The following is a 20,492-nucleotide window of genomic DNA, read 5'->3' as shown; positions in this document are numbered from 1 at the left end:
CTAATAAAACCCTGGATTTTTGAGGACTAACATACACATGCACTTGCTTTTATTGTGTGCTCAGCTGCGAGTGAAGCGGCCATTACAGTTGTGAAGCCCCGACCGCACACGAGCTTCAATAAACAGGCCTGAAACAGGTAAAAATTAAATTTAAGGTGTTTCATATGAATGTGTGTGTGCCCACAGGTAAAATATTGAGTTTTAGTTGTTGTAAATTAAAGAATACCGGTTTAGAAGGTAACTTAAGGATTCTGAAAGGGATTAAATATGATGTATATTTTAAAAAAACAAAAGGGTTATCTTTTGTAGAGGAAACTTTTTTTCCTTACAATTGAGGTGTAAAGGATGACTTGAGGGTATTTTATGTGAAACTATCCAACTAAAAAAGATTTTTATTTTCAGTGAAACGAAAGTTCAGAACCAAGAAAGAATCTGTTTGTTTTGTTTTGAAAATCCTCTTACTCATTGTTAATAATTTTGTTCATTGTATTTTTATAATACTAGAATATATTCAATTTTTATTTCATCCATCTCTGTGAACAAGTACCTGTGAAGGATTAATTTGCAATTCTTTTAACTTCAGCTTGAGGAAAGGGCAGCTTTGAGTCTTTGGGGACCAGCATGAGCGAGCTTCCCTCACGCACTTCTTCTTGAAGCGCCTTTCCGCAGCTTTGAAATTGAATGTCATGCAGCGTGTAATTTGAAGAAGACAGATGGCAGATGCAGTACTTTTCTCTAGATGACATCAACATTCTTTTCTTTATATTGACAGGACACCTATTTGGCGTGTGAAAAGTCCCTGAGGCTGTTGCGCATCACGTTTTTTCTGAGGTTGTAAAGTGAGTGAAATGGATATAGAGCCCATGTATGTCAGAGTCAAGGGCTTACGGCCTTACCACTCTGAACACGCCGGATCTCGGAAGCTAAGCAGGGTCGGGACTGGTTAGTACTTGGATGGAAGACCGCCTGGGAATACCAGATGCTGTAAGCTTTTTTGTTTCTTTGTGAGGAAAGGGCCGCTTTGAGTCTTTGGGGACCAGCATGAGCGAGCTTCCCTCACACACCTTTTCTTGAAGCGCCTTCCGCAGCTTTGGAATGGAATGTCATGCAGTGGTTAATTTGAATAAGACAGATGGCAGATGCAGTACTTTTCTCTCGATGACATCAACATTCTTTTCTTTTATTGACAGGACACGTATTTGGCGTGTGAAAAGACTGTGAGGCTGTTGCGCATCACTTTTTTTCTGAGGTTGTAAAGTGTGTGAAATGGATATAGAGCCCATGTGTGTCAGAGTCAGGGGCTTACGGCCATACCATTCTGAACTCGTCTGATCGCGGAAACTAAGCAGGTTCGGGCCTGGATAGTACTTGGATGGGAGACCGCCTGGAAATACCAGTTGCTGTAAGCTTTTTGGTTTCATTGTGAGGAAAGGGCCGCTTTGAGTGTTTGGGGACCAGCATGAGCGAGCTTCCCTCACACACCTTTTCTTGAAGCGCCCTCCACAGCTTTGGAATGGAATGTCATGCAGTGGTTAATTTGAAGTAGACAGATGGCAGATGCAGTACTTTTGTCTCGATGACATCAACATTCTTTTCTTTTATTGACAGGACACCGATTTGGTGTGTAAAAAGACCGTGAGGCTGTTGCACATCACATTTTTTTTGAGGTTGTAAAGTGAGTGAAATGGATATAGAGCCCATGTGTGTCAGAGTCAAGGGCTTACGGCCATACCACTCTGAACACGCCCGATCTCGTCTGATCTCGGAAGCTAAGCAGGGTCGGGCCTGGTTAGTACTTGGATGTAAGACCGCCTGGGAATACCAGGTGCTGTAAGCTTTTTTATTTCTTTGTGAGGAAAGGGCAGCTTTGAGTCTTTGGGGACCAGCATGAGCGAGCTTCCCTCACACACCTTTTCTTGAAGCGCCCTCCGCAGCTTTGGAATGGAATGTCATGCAGTGGTTAATTTGAAGAAGACAGATGGCAGATGCAGTACTTTTCTCTCGATGACATCAACATTCTTTTCTTTTATTGACAGGACACGTATTTGGCGTGTGAAAAGACCCTGAGGCTGTTGCGCATCACTTTTTTTCTGAGGTTGTAAAGTGTGTGAAATGGATATAGAGCCCATGTGTGTCAGAGTCAAGGGCTCACGGCCATACCACTCTGAACACGCCCGATCTCTTCTGATCTCGGAAGCTAAGCAGGGTCGGGCCTGGTTAGTACTTGGATGGGAGACGGCCTGGGAATACCAGGTGCTGTAAGCTTTTTTGTTTCATTGTGAGGAAAGGGCAGCTTTGAGTGTTTGGGGACCAGCATGAGCGAGCTTCCCTCACACAACTTTTCTTGAAGCGCCCTCCACAGCTTTCGAATGGAATGTCATGCAGTGTGTAATTTGAAGTAGACAGATTGCAGATGCAGTACTTTTTCTAGATGACATCAACATTCTTTTCTTTGTATTGACAGGACAACTATTTGGTGTGTAAAAAGACCGTGAGGCTGTTGCACATCACATTTTTTTTGAGGTTGTAAAGTGAGTGAAATGGATATGGAGCCCATGTGTCTGAGAGTCAAGGGCTTACGGCCATACCACTCTGAACACGCCCGATCTCGTCTGATCTCGGAAGCTTAGCAGGGTCGGGCCTGGTTAGTACTTGGATGGAAGACCGCCTGGGAATACCAGGTGCTGTAAGCTTTTTTGTTTCATTGTGAGGAAAGGGCCGCTTTGAGTCTTTGGGGACCAGTATGAGCGAGCTTCCCTCACACACCTTTTCTTGAAGCGCCCTCTGCAGCTTTGGAATGGAATTTCATGCAGTGGTTAATTTGAAGAAGACAGATGGCAGATGCAGTACTTTTCTCTCGATGACATCAACATTCTTTTCTTTGTATTGACAGGACACCTATTTGACGTGTGAAAAGACCCTGAGGCTGTTGCGCATCACTTTTTTTCTGAGGTTGTAAAGTGAGTGAAATGGATATAGAGCCCATGTGTGTCAGAGTCAGGGGCTTACGGCCATACCATTCTGAACTTGTCTGATCGCGGAAACTAAGCAGGGTCGGGCCTGGATAGTACTTGGATGGGAGACCGCCTGGAAATACCAGTTGCTGTAAGCTTTTTGGTTTCATTGTGAGGAAAGGGCAGCTTTGAGTGTTTGGGGACCAGCATGAGCGAGCTTCCCTCACACACCTTTTCTTGAAGCGCCCTCCACAGCTTTGGAATGGAATGTCATGCAGTGGTTAATTTGAAGTAGACAGATGGCAGATGCAGTACTTTTCTCTAGATGACATCAACATTCTTTTCTTTTATTGACAGTACACCTATTTGGCGTGTGAAAAGACCCTGAGGCTGTTGCGCTTCACTTTTTTTCTGAGGTTGTAAAGTGAGTGAAATGGATATAGAGCCCATGTGTGTAAGAGTCAAGGGCTTACGGCCATACCACTCTGAACACGCCCGATCTCGTCTGATCTCGGAAGCTAAGCAGTGTCGGGCCTGGTTAGTACTTGGATGGGAGACCGCCTGGGAATACCAGGTGCTGTAAGCTTTTTTGTTTCATTGTGAGGAAAGGGCAGCTTTGAGTCTTTGGGGACCAGCATGAGCGAGCTTCCCTCACACACCTTTTCTTGAAGTGCCCTCCACAGCTTTCGAATGGAATGTCATGCAGTGTGTAATTTGAAGTAGACAGATTGCAGATGCAGTACTTTTCTCTCGATGACATCAACATTCTTTTCTTTGTATTGACAGGACACGTATTTGGCGTGTTAAAAGACCCTGAGGCTGTTGCGCATCACTTTTTTTCTGAGGTTGTAAATTGTGTGAATTGGATATAGAGCCCATGTGTGTCAGAGTCAAGGGCTTACGGCCATACCACTCTGAACACGCATGCGCCAATCAGACGGTACGCTGACAGCACGACACACGGAGGTCGCGGACTCCGCTTTTCCCATTTCTTTCGTTTTTTTCAGCCTTTTTCATTGTTCTTCCTTATTTTCCGTGCATTTTTGGTTCGTTTTTAGAGTGAACATTTTTTCCCCCCGACAGTTTTTATACTGATCGGGGGAGGTCAATTTGAGTTTTTTTTTTTCCTAATGGAAAACTTTCGGACGGACCAAATGGATTTGAACTCTGCAAACGGATTTCAGATTACGAGCATGGAAAACGGACTTGACATAAACGCACAAACAGGTGAAGAAAATGAAAAATGGTTGCTTGTTAAAAGAAACAATCAGAAACGAAACATGAAGAAGTCGGAAGGAAAACTGCCGGAGGGAAATGCGAGAGCGGCTTCCGCAGCGACAGCGGGGGAAAGACGGCGAGCAGCGGCTGATTCAGAGGAGATGAGCGCTGGAGCCGGTCCACAGGCAACGAGAGCTGGTGGCCTGAAGAACAGAGCTGAAGACGTGGTTCCGAGAAGACCTGGGCAGCGAGGAGCTACTGGAGAGGCGACGGAGAGTGAGAGAGAATTGGCGGCGGAAAGAGATGCGGCGTCTGGTGGGGAAAGGCAGCTGCAGCAGCGACATGGAGCGGCGAAATCTGCGGGTGGCGACCACAAGTATGACAGAGAACTGACGGTCAGTGTCGAGGTAACTGGGCAGGATGAAGTCCCAGTTCTCGAATTAATGAGATGCATAAGAGCACTGTGTGGAGGTTTAATAGCCTGTAGGGCGACAGGGCCGCAGAAATATGAAATTACCATGTCACACATCAAAGGGAAAGAGAGAATCCTAGATGGTTTCAAAATTGGGGACAACACAGTGCATGTCAAAGATCTGTGTAATGATGAACTCATGGTTTCCTTTTTAAGCTTACCAGCTTACATCAGAGATGAGGAAATTTTACAAAAGCTAGAAGGGTGGGGAGTCTCAGCTGCATCAACTATAAGGAGGAGGATGTGGCCGGGTACGCAAATTGCTGATGGGACGCGGTTTCTCAAAGTAAAGTTTACAGATAAAGTCCAATCTCTGCCTTATTCAGCACGGTTTGACACAGCAATGGGACCGGAATATTTCAGGGTCATACATGACAGGCAGGCTAGGGTGTGTAGGATGTGCCTCCAGCCGGGGCACATCCTAAGGGACTGTCCTGAGTTCTCCTGCCATAAGTGTGGTGTCCAGGGGCATTATGCAAGGGAGTGCAACAGGAAACCTAATAAGATACAGAAATGTGAGGTGTGTTGGAACAAAATTGATGAATGTAATTGTAATTATAGTGATGAGGATATTGTGGTGGAATCTGGATCTGAGGAGCTGTACAGTGAGATGGAAGGTTTAAGTGAGGGAGGAACGGAGGATGAGGAGGAAGATGACGAGGTGGGTAGTGGCGCCGCCAAGCAGGCTGCCGGTGAGGGTTACGCCCCTCAGAGAACCCAGAGCCCTCCTACAGTGGTGCAGAGCCCAGGCACAAGGCTTGGTTCAAGTCTGAATGACATGAGCACTGACTCAGGCCCACAGCAGAGAGGAAAGGATGGAGGAGGAAACGGGTCCGAAAAGGAGCCGGAGCCTTCTCAACTCCTGGAATCAATGGAGGTAGGGGACACCCCAGGAGAATTGCAGCCGGCGGCAGCCACATCCACCAGGGTACCTACCTTAAATGTGCCCTCCACCTTCCCTCCTCAGAGTAGATCAAACAGTGACTCGGAAATGGACTTTGCCACAATCAAAAATATTCGGAAAAAGCACACCTCAATAAAAGATGCTGCGATGAAGAAAAAACAGAAGAAAGAAGGAGGGAGAGGTAAAAAATCTTGAGGGAAAATTGGCTGTTTAAAGGTTTTTTTGGTCTGACCATGTTTCTGCTGCACTCCCTTAATGTCAATGGACTCCGCACTTATGGCAGGATGACCGCCATTTTACTTAAAAGCAAGTGTGACATTCTCTGCTTACAGGAGACAAGGTGGGAAGGGGATAGCGTGGCGGCAGCAAGCAAAATGTGGGAAGGAGATGTCTTTTTTAGCAACGGCACAAGTAAATCTTGTGGCGTAGCTATTTTAGTAAAAAAGACTATAAGTACCAATCGCAAGTTAATATATCATGACAAGAAAGGTAGAATACTTATTATAGATGTTTGCATAAACAATAGAACATACAGAATTGTTAACATATATGCCAGTAACTGTGAAAAGGAAAGGAAAATGTTTCTAAATAGTATAAGCAGATGGATAGATCATAGAACCATAATAATAGGAGATTTCAATATCGCATTAACTAAGGATGATATATCAATTAACAATGTATACAAGAATGACACAAGCAGAACTGAGCTATATAATTTAATGAATATTCACAATTTGACAGATGTATGGAGAATTCACAACCCATTCAAGAAAGAGTACTCCAGAAGACAGGTTGTGCAGGGAAAAATGAAACAAGCCAGAATAGATTTATGTCTAGCGGCCCCTGAAGCAACAAAACAGATCAATAAAATACAATATAATTATAACGCATGGAGTGATCACGCAACAATTGAGTGTTACTTGGGTGCTGCAGGAGGTTTCAGGGGGGGAGGTACCTGGTGCCTCAACTCCAGCCTCCTGGCAGATTCAACTTACGTTAAAAAAATCACAAAACTGCTTGATTATGCAAAAATTGAAATGAAAATAGAAAATAATTTTATAGAAAAGTGGGAAATTCTAAAGCAAAGAATTAAAAGAAGTAGTATAAATTATAGTAAAGAGAAAAAGTGGAGAGAGGAGCTGGAGGAAAATCGACTAAGAAAATTAATCAATCATGAAATACCATTATTTGATAAAGAACCTAACAGAAACACAGAAAACTATGAATTATATAAAGCAAAACTAGGAAACATAGAAAAAATAAAATGCAGAGGTGCAATGATAAGAAGCAGAGTTAAAAATTTAGTAGAAGGAGAAAAATGCACCGCATATTTTTTGGGGCTCGAAAAGCAAAAACAAAACAAAACTATAATAGAAAAAATCAACGATATAACTGGAAAAGAATATGACGATCAAGAAAATATACTAAGAGTAACTACAGAGTTTTATAAAGAATTATTTGATAATGGATATAGCAATAGCGAAGAGGTAGACAAGTTGTTATCAAATATCCAAACTAGTATTTCAGTGGAGGATAAGGAATGGTCTGATGCACAAATTACTATTAATGAGATAAAGACGGCAATAGATAGCTTAAATAAAAACAAAAGTCCAGGGGTAGATGGTTTAACAGCAGAATTTTATATTTGTTTCAAAGAGCAGATAGCTCCCCTGTTGCTGTCATTGTACCACTCAATGGAATGGGAACAGAGAACATCCAATACATTCACTGCAGGAATAATTTCACTTATCTACAAAAATAAAGGTTCAAAACAGGATATAACAAACTATAGACCAATAAGTTTACTCAATACAGATTACAAGATACTGACCAAAACACTGGCAAACAGGCTTAAACTTACAATAGGAACCATTATTGGTAATACACAGGCATACGGCATACCAGATAGAGACATCATAGATACGATCCTTACAATAAAGGATACCGTCAGGACAATGGCAGCACAGGGGGGGTATCTGCTCGGAATTGATTTGGAGAAAGCATTCGACAGAGTAGAACATCTTTTCTTATATAAAACTTTAAAAAGATTTGGATACGGTGAAGGCTTTATTAGATGGATTAAATTATTATACGATAACGCATACAGTCAAATAAAGATAAATGGACAACTAACAGAAAAGATCAAATTAAAAAGATCGGTAAGGCAAGGATGCCCGCTTTCAGCTCTTTTATACAGTATTGTTGCTGAGCCACTAGCTTTAAGTATAATGAATGATAAGAATATTATAGGTATAAAAACATATAGAGACAAAGTCGTTAAAATAGCACAATTTGCGGATGATATCAATATAATGTTTAAAAATGAAGAAAATTTAAATTATATTATAAAACATCTAGAAAGATATGAAAAAGCATCAGGAGCTAAGGTTAACAGAAATAAGTCAGAAATGATGGAATTCGGTAAAAATAGTTTAAAAAATAATTGGGGTTTTAGCACTAAAGAATACAGGAAAATACTGGGTGTATACATTGGTAAAAATGAAGGGGAAGCCAGGGACTTAGGGTGGAGAGAACTTGTAAAAAAGGTAGAAAATACACTTAATTTATGGAGAAGTAGGGGTTTAAGCCTGAGAGGAAAGGTAATTGTCATCAATGCCTTAATACTGTCAAAAATTAATCATGTTTTGGGGGCCTGTGAGCTACCGCAGTGGGCACTAAATTCGCTCAATGAAGCGATCTCCTCCTTCCTTTGGAGGGGAAAGGGAAATTCGATCGCTCATCGGGTGATAATTGCGAATAAAAGGGAGGGGGGATTAGGACTAATTGACATCAGTGCAAAAAAAGATGCACTCAGGGCCAAATTAGTTAGAAATTTTCTCGATTCGAACAGGCAGTACCCCTGGGAGGACACAATGGCGGGCTACCTGGCTGAGTACGGGGAGGGGGAGAAACTCCCTCTTTATCACCTCCTTCCTGGGAAAAGCCATGGCTCGCTACCGATGTTCTACCAGGAGGTGCTAGAGGCATGGGGCAAATTCCTGCCCCACCTCAGGCCTAAGTGCAGTCAGAAAAGTCATGTGCTGCAGTTACCTTTTCTCGAAAGCACCTTTTTCACACACAATGGTAGGACACTTAAATGCAGGGCACTTCAGCAACATAATATAACAAGGGTCGGTCAAGTGGTGGGGGAAAGGGGTCTGTTCAGTCTCAGGAAAGTCACAACCCAACTCAAAAAAACAGGGACACCGTGCAGAAAGGATTACCTAAATGGACTAGGTAACAAAATCAACAGAAACATAACCTCACTGTGGAGAAACTTAATCATCACGGACAAATCGAGAGCAGACCCCGAACTCCCACCGCTTGAGCTTGTCACACAGTACACAGGGAAAGAGCTGTCACAGGTGAAAACAAAGGACTGGTACACCATAGGGATTAACTCAATTAAACGCACTCCAAAAGCAGAAAAACACTGGGCACAATTATTCAAGGGAATACCGATAGGAAAAATCTGGCAAAACCTTAACATACCTTACATGGACAGCAATACTTTCAAGCTAGAATTCAATATCAGACACAGGAGAATTTTCACAGGAATCAAATTACACCAGATTAATAAGGAAAACTACAGTAGGACATGCCAAATCTGCAATAAAGAACCGGAAGACCAGGAGCATCTATTCATCAACTGCAAGGAATCGGATAAATTCAGGAATTTCATAAGGATGCTACTGCAAGAGCACTGCAATTTCAGTTTGACAGATGAAACACTATGGACATGGACTCTTCTCTTTGGTACAACACTGAAACAAAAGGATCAGAACAGGACTCTCATAAATACCATACTCACTTTTGCAAAAAAATCAATATGGACAACTAGAAACTACGCTCTCTATGAAAAGAAGAAAATAAACATATTTGGGGTTTTTTACACAACACTCTTGACGCACCTACAAATCTTACATGACATGGACAAGGATATTTTTGAAAACACTTTCTGCAGGAAAAACACATTTTTCAACATAGCAAATGGCAAAATTGAAATAAACAAGATTGACAATGGTATGTTTTCTCTTCAAATTCCCAGCTAAGTAGTCTCTTTTTTTTTATAAAGCAAAGTATTTTTCAAATTTAATAAAGGGGTGAGCAAATTGGGTGGTTTATGTTTTTGGTGTGTTTAACATTTCATTTTGATAAAATTTCATTTATAAAAAAAAAAAAAAAAAAATGTGTGTGTGTGACACTTCACGACAGGAATTTGTTCTTTTTAGTCCCATGAGTTTTTTTTTGTCTCTCTTTAATTTTTATTTATTTTTTTTTGGAATGACCTGCATTGCTCCAGTGGCTGTAGGCACATAGTGTTGGTTTATTTGTCTAAATTTAACTTAATTAAAAAAAAAAAAAAAAAAAAAAAAAACTCTGATGGTGTTGTCATCAAGTTCGAGGTGTATCAAGGGTGGGGTTTTTTTTTTGTAAGATTTCATTCCTGAAGGAATTTATTTTTTATATAATTGTTAAATTTTGTCATGTAAATAAGAATGTACAGTTGGTAAAAATGTATGATGTATTTTTGATAATAAAAGACAAAAAAAAAAAAAAACACGCCCGATCTCGTCTGATCTCGGAAGCTAAGCAGGGTTGGGCCTGGTTAGTACTTGGATGGGAGACCGCCTCGGAATACCAGGTGCTGTAAGCTTTTTTGTTTCATTGTGAGGAAAGGGCAGCTTTGAGTGTTTGGGGACCAGCATGAGCGAACTTCCCTCACACACCTTTTCTTGAAGCGCCCTCCACAGCTTTCGAATGGAATGTCATGCAGTGTGCAATTTGAAGTAGACAGATTGCAGATGCAGTACTTTTCTCTAGATGACATCAACATTCTTTTCTTTGTATTGACAGGACAACTATTTGGTGTGTAAAAAGGCCGTGAGGCTGTTGCACATCACATTTTTTTTGAGGTTGTAAAGTGAGTGAAATGGATATAGAGCCCATGTGTGTGAGAGTCAAGGGCTTACGGCCATACCACTCTGAACACGCCCGATCTCGTCTGATCTCGGAAGCTTAGCAGGGTCGGGCCTGGTTAGTACTTGGATGGAAGACCGCCTGGGAATACCAGGTGCTGTAAGCTTTTTTGTTTCATTGTGAGGAAAGGGCCGCTTTGAGACTTTGGGGACCAGCATGAGCGAGCTTCCCTCACACACCTTTTCTTGAAGGGCCCTCTGCAGCTTTGGAATGGAATTTCATGCAGTGGTTAATTTGAAGAAGACAGATGGCAGATGCAGTACTTTTCTCTCGATGACATCACCATTCTTTTGTTTTATTGACAGGACACCGATTTGGCGTGTGAAAAGACCCTGAGGCTTTTGCGCTTCACTTTTTTTCTGAGGTTGTAAAGTGAGTGAAATGGATATAGAGCCCATGTGTGTAAGAGTCAAGGGCTTACGGCCATACCACTCTGAACACGCCCGATCTCGTCTGATCTCGGAAGCTAAGCAGGGTCGGGCCTGGTTAGTACTTGGATGGGAGACCGCCTGGGAATACCAGGTGCTGTAAGCTTTTTTGTTTCATTGTGAGGAAAGGGCAGCTTTGAGTGTTTGGGGACCAGCATGAGCGAACTTCCCTCACACACCTTTTCTTGAAGCGCCCTCCACAGCTTTCGAGTGGAATGTCATGCAGTGTGTAATTTGAAGTAGACAGATTGCAGATGCAGTACTTTTCTCTAGATGACATCAACATTCTTTTCTTTGTATTGACAGGACAAGTATTTGGTGTGTAAAAAGGCCGTGAGGCTGTTGCACATCACATTTTTTTTGAGGTTGTAAAGTGAGTGAAATGGATATAGAGCCCATGTGTGTGAGAGTCAAGGGCTTACGGCCATACCACTCTGAACACGCCCGATCTCGTCTGATCTCGGAAGCTTAGCAGGGTCGGGCCTGGTTAGTACTTGGATGGAAGACCGCCTGGGAATACCAGGTGCTGTAAGCTTTTTTGTTTGATTGTGAGGAAAGGGCCGCTTTGAGTCTTTGGGGACCAGCATGAGCGAGCTTCCCTCACACACCTTTTCTTGAAGCGCCCTCCACAGCTTTGGAATGGAATGTCATGCAGTGGTTAATTTGAAGTAGACAGATGGCAGATGCAGTACTTTTCTCTAGATGACATCAACATTCTTTTCTTTTATTGACAGGACACCTATTTGGCGTGTGAAAAGACCCTGAGGCTGTTGCGCTTCACTTTTTTTCTGAGGTTGTAAATTATGTGAAATGGATATAGAGGCCATGTGTTTCAGAGTCAAGGGCTTACGGCCATACCACTCTGAACACGCCCGATCTCGTCTGATCTCGGAAGCTAAGCAGGGTCGGGCCTGGTTAGTACTTGGATGGGAGACCGCCTGGGAATACCAGGTGCTGTAAGCTTTTTTGTTTCATTGTGAGGAAAGGGCAGCTTTGAGTGTTTGGGGACCAGCATGAGCGAGCTTCCCTCACACACCTTTTCTTGAAGCGCCCTACACAGCTTTCGGATGGAATGTCATGCAGTGTGTAATTTGAAGTAGACAGATTGCAGATGCAGTACTTTTCTCTAGATGACATCAACATTCTTTTCTTTGTATTGACAGGACAACTATTTGGTGTGTAAAAAGACTGTGAGGCTGTTGCACATCACATTTTTTTTGAGGTTGTAAAGTGAGTGAAATGGATATAGAGCCCATGTGTGTGAGAGTCAAGGGCTTACGGCCATACCACTCTGAACACGCCCGATCTCGTCTGATCTCGGAAGCTTAGCAGGGTCGGGCCTGGTTAGTACTTGGATGGAAGACCGCCTGGGAATACCAGGTGCTGTAAGCTTTTTTGTTTCATTGTGAGGAAAGGGCCGCTTTGAGACTTTGGGGACCAGCATGAGCGAGCTTCCCTCACACACCTTTTCTTGAAGGGCCCTCTGCAGCTTTGGAATGGAATTTCATGCAGTGGTTAATTTGAAGAAGACAGATGGCAGATGCAGTACTTTTCTCTCGATGACATCAACATTCTTTTGTTTTATTGACAGGACACCGATTTGGCGTGTGAAAAGACCCTGAGGCTGTTGCGCATCACTTTTTTTCTGAGGTTGTAAAGTGTGTGAAATGGATATAGAGCCCATGTGTGTGAGAGTCAAGAGCTTACGGCCATACCACTCTGAACACGCCTGATCTCGTCTGATCTCGGAAGCTAAGCAGGGTCGGGCCTGGTTAGTACTTGGATGGGAGACCGCCTAGGAATACCAGGTGCTGTAAGCTTTTTTGTTTCATTGTGAGGAAAGGGCAGCTTTGAGTGTTTGGGGACCAGCATGAGCGAGCTTCCCTCACACACCTTTTCTTGAAGCGCCCTACACAGCTTTCGGATGGAATGTCATGCAGTGTGTAATTTGAAGTAGACAGATTGCAGATGCAGTACTTTTCTCTAGATGACATCAACATTCTTTTCTTTGTATTGACAGGACAACTATTTGGTGTGTAAAAAGACTGTGAGGCTGTTGCACATCACATTTTTTTTGAGGTTGTAAAGTGAGTGAAATGGATATAGAGCCCATGTGTGTGAGAGTCAAGGGCTTACGGCCATACCACTCTGAACACGCCCGATCTCGTCTGATCTCGGAAGCTTAGCAGGGTCGGGCCTGGTTAGTACTTGGATGGAAGACCGCCTGGGAATACCAGGTGCTGTAAGCTTTTTTGTTTGATTGTGAGGAAAGGGCCGCTTTGAGACTTTGGGGACCAGCATGAGCGAGCTTCCCTCACACACCTTTTCTTGAAGGGCCCTCTGCAGCTTTGGAATGGAATTTCATGCAGTGGTTAATTTGAAGAAGACAGATGGCAGATGCAGTACTTTTCTCTCAATGACATCAACATTCTTTTGTTTTATTGACAGGACACCGATTTGGCGTGTGAAAAGACCCTGAGGCTTTTGCGCTTCACTTTTTTTCTGAGGTTGTAAAGTGAGTGAAATGGATATAGAGCCCATGTGTGTAAGAGTCAAGGGCTTACGGCCATACCACTCTGAACACGCCCGATCTCGTCTGATCTCGGAAGCTAAGCAGGGTCGGGCCTGGTTAGTACTTGGATGGGAGACCGCCTGGGAATACCAGGTGCTGTAAGCTTTTTTGTTTCATTGTGAGGAAAGGGCAGCTTTGAGTGTTTGGGGACCAGCATGAGCGAACTTCCCTCACACACCTTTTCTTGAAGCGCCCTCCACAGCTTTCGAGTGGAATGTCATGCAGTGTGTAATTTGAAGTAGACAGATTGCAGATGCAGTACTTTTCTCTAGATGACATCAACATTCTTTTCTTTGTATTGACAGGACAACTATTTGGTGTGTAAAAAGGCCGTGAGGCTGTTGCACATCACATTTTTTTTGAGGTTGTAAAGTGAGTGAAATGGATATAGAGCCCATGTGTGTGAGAGTCAAGGGCTTACGGCCATACCACTCTGAACACGCCCGATCTCGTCTGATCTCGGAAGCTTAGCAGGGTCGGGCCTGGTTAGTACTTGGATGGAAGACCGCCTGGGAATACCAGGTGCTGTAAGCTTTTTTGTTTCATTGTGAGGAAAGGGCCGCTTTGAGTCTTTGGGGACCAGCATGAGCGAGCTTCCCTCACACACCTTTTCTTGAAGCGCCCTCCACAGCTTTGGAATGGAATGTCATGCAGTGGTTAATTTGAAGTAGACAGATGGCAGATGCATTACTTTTCTCTAGATGACATCAACATTCTTTTCTTTTATTGACAGGACACCTATTTGGCGTGTGAAAAGACCCTGAGGCTGTTGCGCTTCACTTTTTTTCTGAGGTTGTAAATTGTGTGAAATGGATATAGAGCCCATGTGTTTCAGAGTCAAGGGCTTACGGCCATACCACTCTGAACACGCCCGATCTCGTCTGATCTCGGAAGCTAAGCAGGGTCGGGCCTGGTTAGTACTTGGATGGGAGACCGCCTGGGAATACCAGGTGCTGTAAGCTTTTTTGTTTCATTGTGAGGAAAGGGCAGCTTTGAGTGTTTGGGGACCAGCATGAGCGAGCTTCCCTCACACACCTTTTCTTGAAGCGCCCTACACAGCTTTTGGATGGAATGTCATGCAGTGTGTAATTTGAAGTAGACAGATTGCAGATGCAGTACTTTTCTCTAGATGACATCAACATTCTTTTCTTTGTATTGACAGGACAACTATTTGGTGTGTAAAAAGACTGTGAGGCTGTTGCACATCACATTTTTTTTGAGGTTGTAAAGTGAGTGAAATGGATATAGAGCCCATGTGTGTGAGAGTCAAGGGCTTACGGCCATACCACTCTGAACACGCCCGATCTCGTCTGATCTCGGAAGCTTAGCAGGGTCGGGCCTGGTTAGTACTTGGATGGAAGACCGCCTGGGAATACCAGGTGCTGTAAGCTTTTTTGTTTCATTGTGAGGAAAGGGCCGCTTTGAGACTTTGGGGACCAGCATGAGCGAGCTTCCCTCACACACCTTTTCTTGAAGGGCCCTCAGCAGCTTTGGAATGGAATTTCATGCAGTGGTTAATTTGAAGAAGACAGATGGCAGATGCAGTACTTTTCTCTCAATGACATCAACATTCTTTTGTTTTATTGACAGGACACCGATTTGGCGTGTGAAAAGACCCTGAGGCTGTTGCGCATCACTTTTTTTCTGAGGTTGTAAAATGTGTGAAATGGATATAGAGCCCATGTGTGTGAGAGTCAAGAGCTTACGGCCATACCACTCTGAACACGCCCGATCTCGTCTGATCTCGGAAGCTTAGCAGGGTTGGGCCTGGTTAGTACTTGGATGGGAGACCGCCTGGGAATACCAGGTGCTTTAAGCTTTTTTGTTTCATTGTGAGGAAAGTGCAGCTTTGAGTGTTTGGGGACCAGCATGAGCGAGCTTCCCTCACACACCTTTTCTTGAAGCGCCCTCCACAGCTTTGGAATGGAATGTCATGCAGTGGTTAATTTGAAGTAGACAGATGGCAGATGCAGTACTTTTCTCTAGATGACATCAACATTCTTTTCTTTGTATTGGCAGGACAACTATTTGGTGTGTAAAAAGACCGTGAGGCTGTTGCACATCACATTTTTTTTGAGGTTGTAAAGTGAGTGAAATGGATATAGAGCCCATGTGTGTGAGAGTCAAGGGCTTACGGCCATACCACTCTGAACACGCCCGATCTCGTCTGATCTCGGAAGCTTAGCAGGGTCGGGCCTGGTTAGTACTTGGATGGAAGACCGCCTGGGAATACCAGGTGTTGTAAGCTTTTTATTTTCATTGTGAGGAAAGGGCCGCTTTGAGTCTTTGGGGACCAGCATGAGCGAGCTTCCCTCACACACCTTTTCTTGAAGCGCCCTCTGCAGCTTTGGAATGGAATTTCATGCAGTGGTTAATTTGAAGAAGACAGATGGCAGATGCAGTACTTTTCTCTCGATGACATCAACATTCTTTTGTTTTATTGACAGGACACCGATTTGGCGTGTGAAAAGACCGTGAGGCTGTTGCGCTTCACATTTTTCTGAGGTTGTAAAGTGAGTGAAATGGATATAGAGCCCATGTGTGTAAGAGTCAAGGGCTTACGGCCATACCACTCTGAACATGCCCGATCTCGTCTGATCTTGGAAGCTAAGCAGGGTCGGGCCTGGTTAGTACTTGGATGGGAGACCGCGTGGGAATACCAGGTGCTGTAAGCTTTTTTGTTTCATTGTGAGGAAAGGGCAGCTTTGAGTGTTTGGGGACCAGCATGAGCGAGCTTCCCTCACACACCTTTTCTTGAAGCGCCCTCCACAGCTTTCGAATGGAATGTCATGCAGTGTGTAATTTGAAGTAGACAGATGGCAGATGCAGTACTTTTCTCTAGATGACATCAACATTCTTTTCTTTGTATTGGCAGGACAACTATTTGGTGTGTAAAAAGACCGTGAGGCTTTTGCACATCACATTTTTTTTGAGGTTCTAAAGTGTGTGAAATGGATATAGAGCCCATGTGTGTCAGAGTCAAGGGCTTACGGCCATACCACTCTGAACACGCATGCGCCAATCAGACGGTACGCTGACAGCACGACACACGGAGGTCGCGGACTCCGCTTTTCCCATTTCTTTCGTTTTTTTCAGCCTTTTTCATTGTTCTTCCTTATTTTCCGTGCATTTTTGGTTCGTTTTTAGAGTGAACATTTTTTCCCCCCGACAGTTTTTATACTGATCGGGGGAGGTCAATTTGAGGTTTTTTTTTTTTTTTCCTAATGGAAAACTTTCGGACGGACCAAATGGATTTGAACTCTGCAAACGGATTTCAGATTACGAGCATGGAAAACGGACTTGACATAAACGCACAAACAGGTGAAGAAAATGAAAAATGGTTGCTTGTTAAAAGAAACAATCAGAAACGAAACATGAAGAAGTCGGAAGGAAAACTGCCGGAGGGAAATGCGAGAGTGGCTTCCGCAGCGACAGCGGGGGAAAGACGGCGAGCAGCAGCTGATTCAGAGGAGATGTGTGGAAGGAGCGCTGGAGCCGGTCCACAGGCAACGAGAGCTGGTGGCCTGAAGAACAGAGCTGAAGACGTGGTTCTGAGAAGACCTGGGCAGCGAGGAGCTACTGGAGAGGCGACGGAGAGTGAGAGAGAATTGGCGGCGGAAAGAGATGCGGCGTCTGGTGGGGAAAGGCAGCTGCAGCAGCGACATGGAGCGGCGAAATCTGCGGGTGGCGACCACAAGTATGACAGAGAACTGACGGTCAGTGTCGAGGTAACTGGGCAGGATGAAGTCCCAGTTCTCGAATTAATGAGATGCATAAGAGCACTGTGTGGAGGTTTAATAGCCTGTAGGGCGACAGGGCCGCAGAAATATGAAATTACCATGTCACACATCAAAGGGAAAGAGAGAATCCTAGATGGTTTCAAAATTGGGGACAACACAGTGCATGTCAAAGATCTGTGTAATGATGAACTCATGGTTTCTTTTTTAAGCTTACCAGCTTACATCAGAGATGAGGAAATTTTACAAAAGCTAGAAGGGTGGGGAGTCTCAGCTGCATCAACTATAAGGAGGAGGATGTGGCCGGGTACGCAAATTGCTGATGGGACGCGGTTTCTCAAAGTAAAATTTACAGACAAGGTCCAATCTCTGCCTTATTCAGCACGGTTTGACACAGCAATAGGACCGGAATATTTCAGGGTCATACATGATAGGCAGGCTAGGGTGTGTAGGATGTGCCTCCAGCCGGGGCACATCCTAAGGGACTGTCCTGAGTTCTCCTGCCATAAGTGTGGTGTCCAGGGGCATTATGCAAGGGAGTGCAACAGGAAACCTAATAAGATACAGAAATGTGAGGTGTGTTGGAACAAAATTGATGAATGTAATTGTAATTATAGTGATGAGGATATTGTGGTGGAATCTGGATCTGAGGAGCTGTACAGTGAGATGGAAGGTTTAAGTGAGGGAGGAACGGAGGATGAGGAGGAAGATGACGAGGTGGGTAGTGGCGCCGCCAAGCAGGCTGCTGGTGAGGGTTACGCCCCTCAGAGAACCCAGAGCCCTCCTACAGTGGTGCAGAGCCCAGGCACAAGGCTTGGTTCAAGTCTGAATGACATGAGCACTGACTCAGGCCCACAGCAGAGAGGAAAGGATGGAGGAGGAAACGGGTCCGAAAAGGAGCCGGAGCCTTCTCAACTCCTGGAATCAATGGAGGTGGGGGATACCCCAAGAGAATTGCAGCCGGCGGCAGCCACATCCACCAGGGTACCTGCCTTAAATGTGCCCTCCACCTTCCCTCCTCAGAGTAGATCAAACAGTGACTCGGAAATGGACTTTGCCACAATCAAAAATATTCGGAAAAAGCACACCTCAATAAAAGATGCTGCGATGAAGAAAAAACAGAAGAAAGAAGGAGGGAGAGGTAAAAAATCTTGAGGGAAAATTGGCTGTTTAAAGGTTTTTTTGGTCTGACCATGTTTCTGCTGCACTCCCTTAATGTCAATGGACTCCGCACTTATGGCAGGATGACCGCCATTTTACTTAAAAGCAAGTGTGACATTCTCTGCTTACAGGAGACAAGGTGGGAAGGGGATAGCGTGGCGGCAGCAAGCAAAATGTGGGAAGGAGATGTCTCTTTTAGCAACGGCACAAGTAAATCTTGTGGCGTAGCTATTTTAGTAAAAAAGACTATAAGTACCAATAGCAAGTTAATATATCATGACAAGAAAGGTAGAATACTTATTATAGATGTTTGCATAAACAATAGAACATACAGAATTGTTAACATATATGCCAGTAACTGTGAAAAGGAAAGGAAAATGTTTCTAAATAGTATAAGCAGATGGATAGATCATAGAACCATAATAATAGGAGATTTCAATATCGCATTAACTAAGGATGATATATCAATTAACAATGTATACAAGAATGACACAAGCAGAACTGAGCTATATAATTTAATGAATATTCACAATTTGACAGATGTATGGAGAATTCACAACCCATTCAAGAAAGAGTACTCCAGAAGACAGGTTGTGCAGGGAAAAATGAAACAAGCCAGAATAGATTTATGTCTAGCGGCCCCTGAAGCAACAAAACAGATCAATAAAATACAATATAATTATAACGCATGGAGTGATCACGCAACAATTGAGTGTTACTTGGGTGCTGCAGGAGGTTTCAGGGGGGGAGGTACCTGGTGCCTCAACTCCAGCCTCCTGGCAGATTCAACTTACGTTAAAAAAATCACAAAACTGCTTGATTATGCAAAAATTGAAATGAAAATAGAAAATAATTTTATAGAAAAGTGGGAAATTCTAAAGCAAAGAATTAAAAGAAGTAGTATAAATTATAGTAAAGAGAAAAAGTGGAGAGAGGAGCTGGAAGAAAATCGACTAAGAAAATTAATCAATCATGAAATAGCATTATTTGATAAAGAACCTAACAGAAACACAGAAAACTATGAATTATATAAAGCAAAACTAGGAAACATAGAAAAAATAAAATGCAGAGGTGCAATGATAAGAAGCAGAGTTAAAAATTTAGTAGAAGGAGAAAAATGCACCGCATATTTTTTGGGGCTCGAAAAGCAAAAACAAAACAAAACTATAATAGAAAAAATCAACGATATAACTGGAAAAGAATATGACGATCAAGAAAATATACTAAGAGTAACTACAGAGTTTTATAAAGAATTATTTGATAATGGATATAGCAATAGCGAAGAGGTAGACAAGTTGTTATCAAATATCCAAACTAGTATTTCAGTGGAGGATAAGGAATGGTCTGATGCACAAATTACTATTAATGAGATAAAGACGGCAATAGATAGCTTAAATAAAAACAAAAGTCCAGGGGTAGATGGTTTAACAGCAGAATTTTATATTTGTTTCAAAGAGCAGATAGCTCCCCTGTTGCTGTCATTGTACCACTCAATGGAACGGGAACAGAGAACATCCAATACATTCACTGCAGGAATAATTTCACTTATCTACAAAAATAAAGGTTCAAAACAGGATATAACAAACTATAGACCAATAAGTTTACTCAATACAGATTACAAGATACTGACCAAAACACTGGCAAACAGGCTTAAACTTACAATAGGAACCATTATTGGTAATACACAGGCATACGGCATACCAGATAGAGACATCATAGATACGATCCTTACAATAAAGGATACCGTCAGGACAATGGCAGCACAGGGGGGGTATCTGCTCGGAATTGATTTGGAGAAAGCATTCGACAGAGTAGAACATCTTTTCTTATATAAAACTTTAAAAAGATTTGGATACGGTGAAGGCTTTATTAGATGGATTAAATTATTATACGATAACGCATACAGTCAAATAAAGATAAATGGACAACTAACAGAAAAGATCAAATTAAAAAGATCGGTAAGGCAAGGATGCCCGCTTTCAGCTCTTTTATACAGTATTGTTGCTGAGCCACTAGCTTTAAGTATAATGAATGATAAGAATATTATAGGTATAAAAACATATAGA

The 20,492-nt window shown here is 43.1% G+C and overlaps 1 long non-coding RNA gene, 18 other non-coding genes and 1 pseudogene across 19 annotated transcripts in view; all 20 read left to right on the top strand.

Annotated features, from left to right (window-relative positions):
- LOC147263668 (uncharacterized) overlaps positions 1-20,492 on the top strand; it is a 58,464-nt gene that overhangs the window by 544 nt on the left and 37,428 nt on the right. Inside the window, exon 3 of the long non-coding RNA XR_015112637.1 lies at positions 65-137. This is a non-coding gene — a long non-coding RNA (uncharacterized LOC147263668). The remainder of the gene's footprint in view (positions 1-64; positions 138-20,492) is intronic.
- Positions 883-991, top strand: LOC147263752 (5S ribosomal RNA; annotated as a pseudogene).
- Positions 1,719-1,837, top strand: LOC147263751 (5S ribosomal RNA). Its single transcript, XR_015114384.1, has one exon. It is a non-coding gene; the product is annotated as a 5S ribosomal RNA (ribosomal RNA).
- LOC147263750 (5S ribosomal RNA) lies at positions 2,147-2,265 on the top strand. The gene has a single exon (XR_015115022.1). It is a non-coding gene; the product is annotated as a 5S ribosomal RNA (ribosomal RNA).
- Positions 2,575-2,693, top strand: LOC147263749 (5S ribosomal RNA). The gene has a single exon (XR_015113771.1). It is a non-coding gene; the product is annotated as a 5S ribosomal RNA (ribosomal RNA).
- On the top strand, positions 3,422-3,540 carry LOC147263748 (5S ribosomal RNA). Its single transcript, XR_015115399.1, has one exon. It is a non-coding gene; the product is annotated as a 5S ribosomal RNA (ribosomal RNA).
- On the top strand, positions 10,516-10,634 carry LOC147263747 (5S ribosomal RNA). The gene has a single exon (XR_015113770.1). It is a non-coding gene; the product is annotated as a 5S ribosomal RNA (ribosomal RNA).
- LOC147263746 (5S ribosomal RNA) lies at positions 10,944-11,062 on the top strand. Its single transcript, XR_015113464.1, has one exon. It is a non-coding gene; the product is annotated as a 5S ribosomal RNA (ribosomal RNA).
- On the top strand, positions 11,373-11,491 carry LOC147263745 (5S ribosomal RNA). Its single transcript, XR_015113769.1, has one exon. It is a non-coding gene; the product is annotated as a 5S ribosomal RNA (ribosomal RNA).
- Positions 11,801-11,919, top strand: LOC147263744 (5S ribosomal RNA). Its single transcript, XR_015113452.1, has one exon. It is a non-coding gene; the product is annotated as a 5S ribosomal RNA (ribosomal RNA).
- LOC147263743 (5S ribosomal RNA) lies at positions 12,230-12,348 on the top strand. The gene has a single exon (XR_015113768.1). It is a non-coding gene; the product is annotated as a 5S ribosomal RNA (ribosomal RNA).
- On the top strand, positions 12,658-12,776 carry LOC147263742 (5S ribosomal RNA). Its single transcript, XR_015113296.1, has one exon. It is a non-coding gene; the product is annotated as a 5S ribosomal RNA (ribosomal RNA).
- Positions 13,087-13,205, top strand: LOC147263741 (5S ribosomal RNA). Its single transcript, XR_015113766.1, has one exon. It is a non-coding gene; the product is annotated as a 5S ribosomal RNA (ribosomal RNA).
- On the top strand, positions 13,515-13,633 carry LOC147263740 (5S ribosomal RNA). The gene has a single exon (XR_015113441.1). It is a non-coding gene; the product is annotated as a 5S ribosomal RNA (ribosomal RNA).
- LOC147263739 (5S ribosomal RNA) lies at positions 13,944-14,062 on the top strand. Its single transcript, XR_015113765.1, has one exon. It is a non-coding gene; the product is annotated as a 5S ribosomal RNA (ribosomal RNA).
- LOC147263738 (5S ribosomal RNA) lies at positions 14,372-14,490 on the top strand. Its single transcript, XR_015113430.1, has one exon. It is a non-coding gene; the product is annotated as a 5S ribosomal RNA (ribosomal RNA).
- Positions 14,801-14,919, top strand: LOC147263737 (5S ribosomal RNA). Its single transcript, XR_015113764.1, has one exon. It is a non-coding gene; the product is annotated as a 5S ribosomal RNA (ribosomal RNA).
- Positions 15,229-15,347, top strand: LOC147263736 (5S ribosomal RNA). Its single transcript, XR_015114684.1, has one exon. It is a non-coding gene; the product is annotated as a 5S ribosomal RNA (ribosomal RNA).
- Positions 15,658-15,776, top strand: LOC147263735 (5S ribosomal RNA). Its single transcript, XR_015114655.1, has one exon. It is a non-coding gene; the product is annotated as a 5S ribosomal RNA (ribosomal RNA).
- On the top strand, positions 16,085-16,203 carry LOC147263734 (5S ribosomal RNA). Its single transcript, XR_015113303.1, has one exon. It is a non-coding gene; the product is annotated as a 5S ribosomal RNA (ribosomal RNA).

Source organism: Aulostomus chinensis, chromosome 4, assembly GCF_037954235.1.
Source record: "Aulostomus chinensis isolate RoL2024-O1b breed Wild chromosome 4, RoL_Achi_v1.0, whole genome shotgun sequence".
Taxonomy (NCBI): domain Eukaryota; kingdom Metazoa; phylum Chordata; class Actinopteri; order Syngnathiformes; family Aulostomidae; genus Aulostomus; species Aulostomus chinensis.
This window is presented reverse-complemented; position numbering and strand designations above follow the sequence as displayed.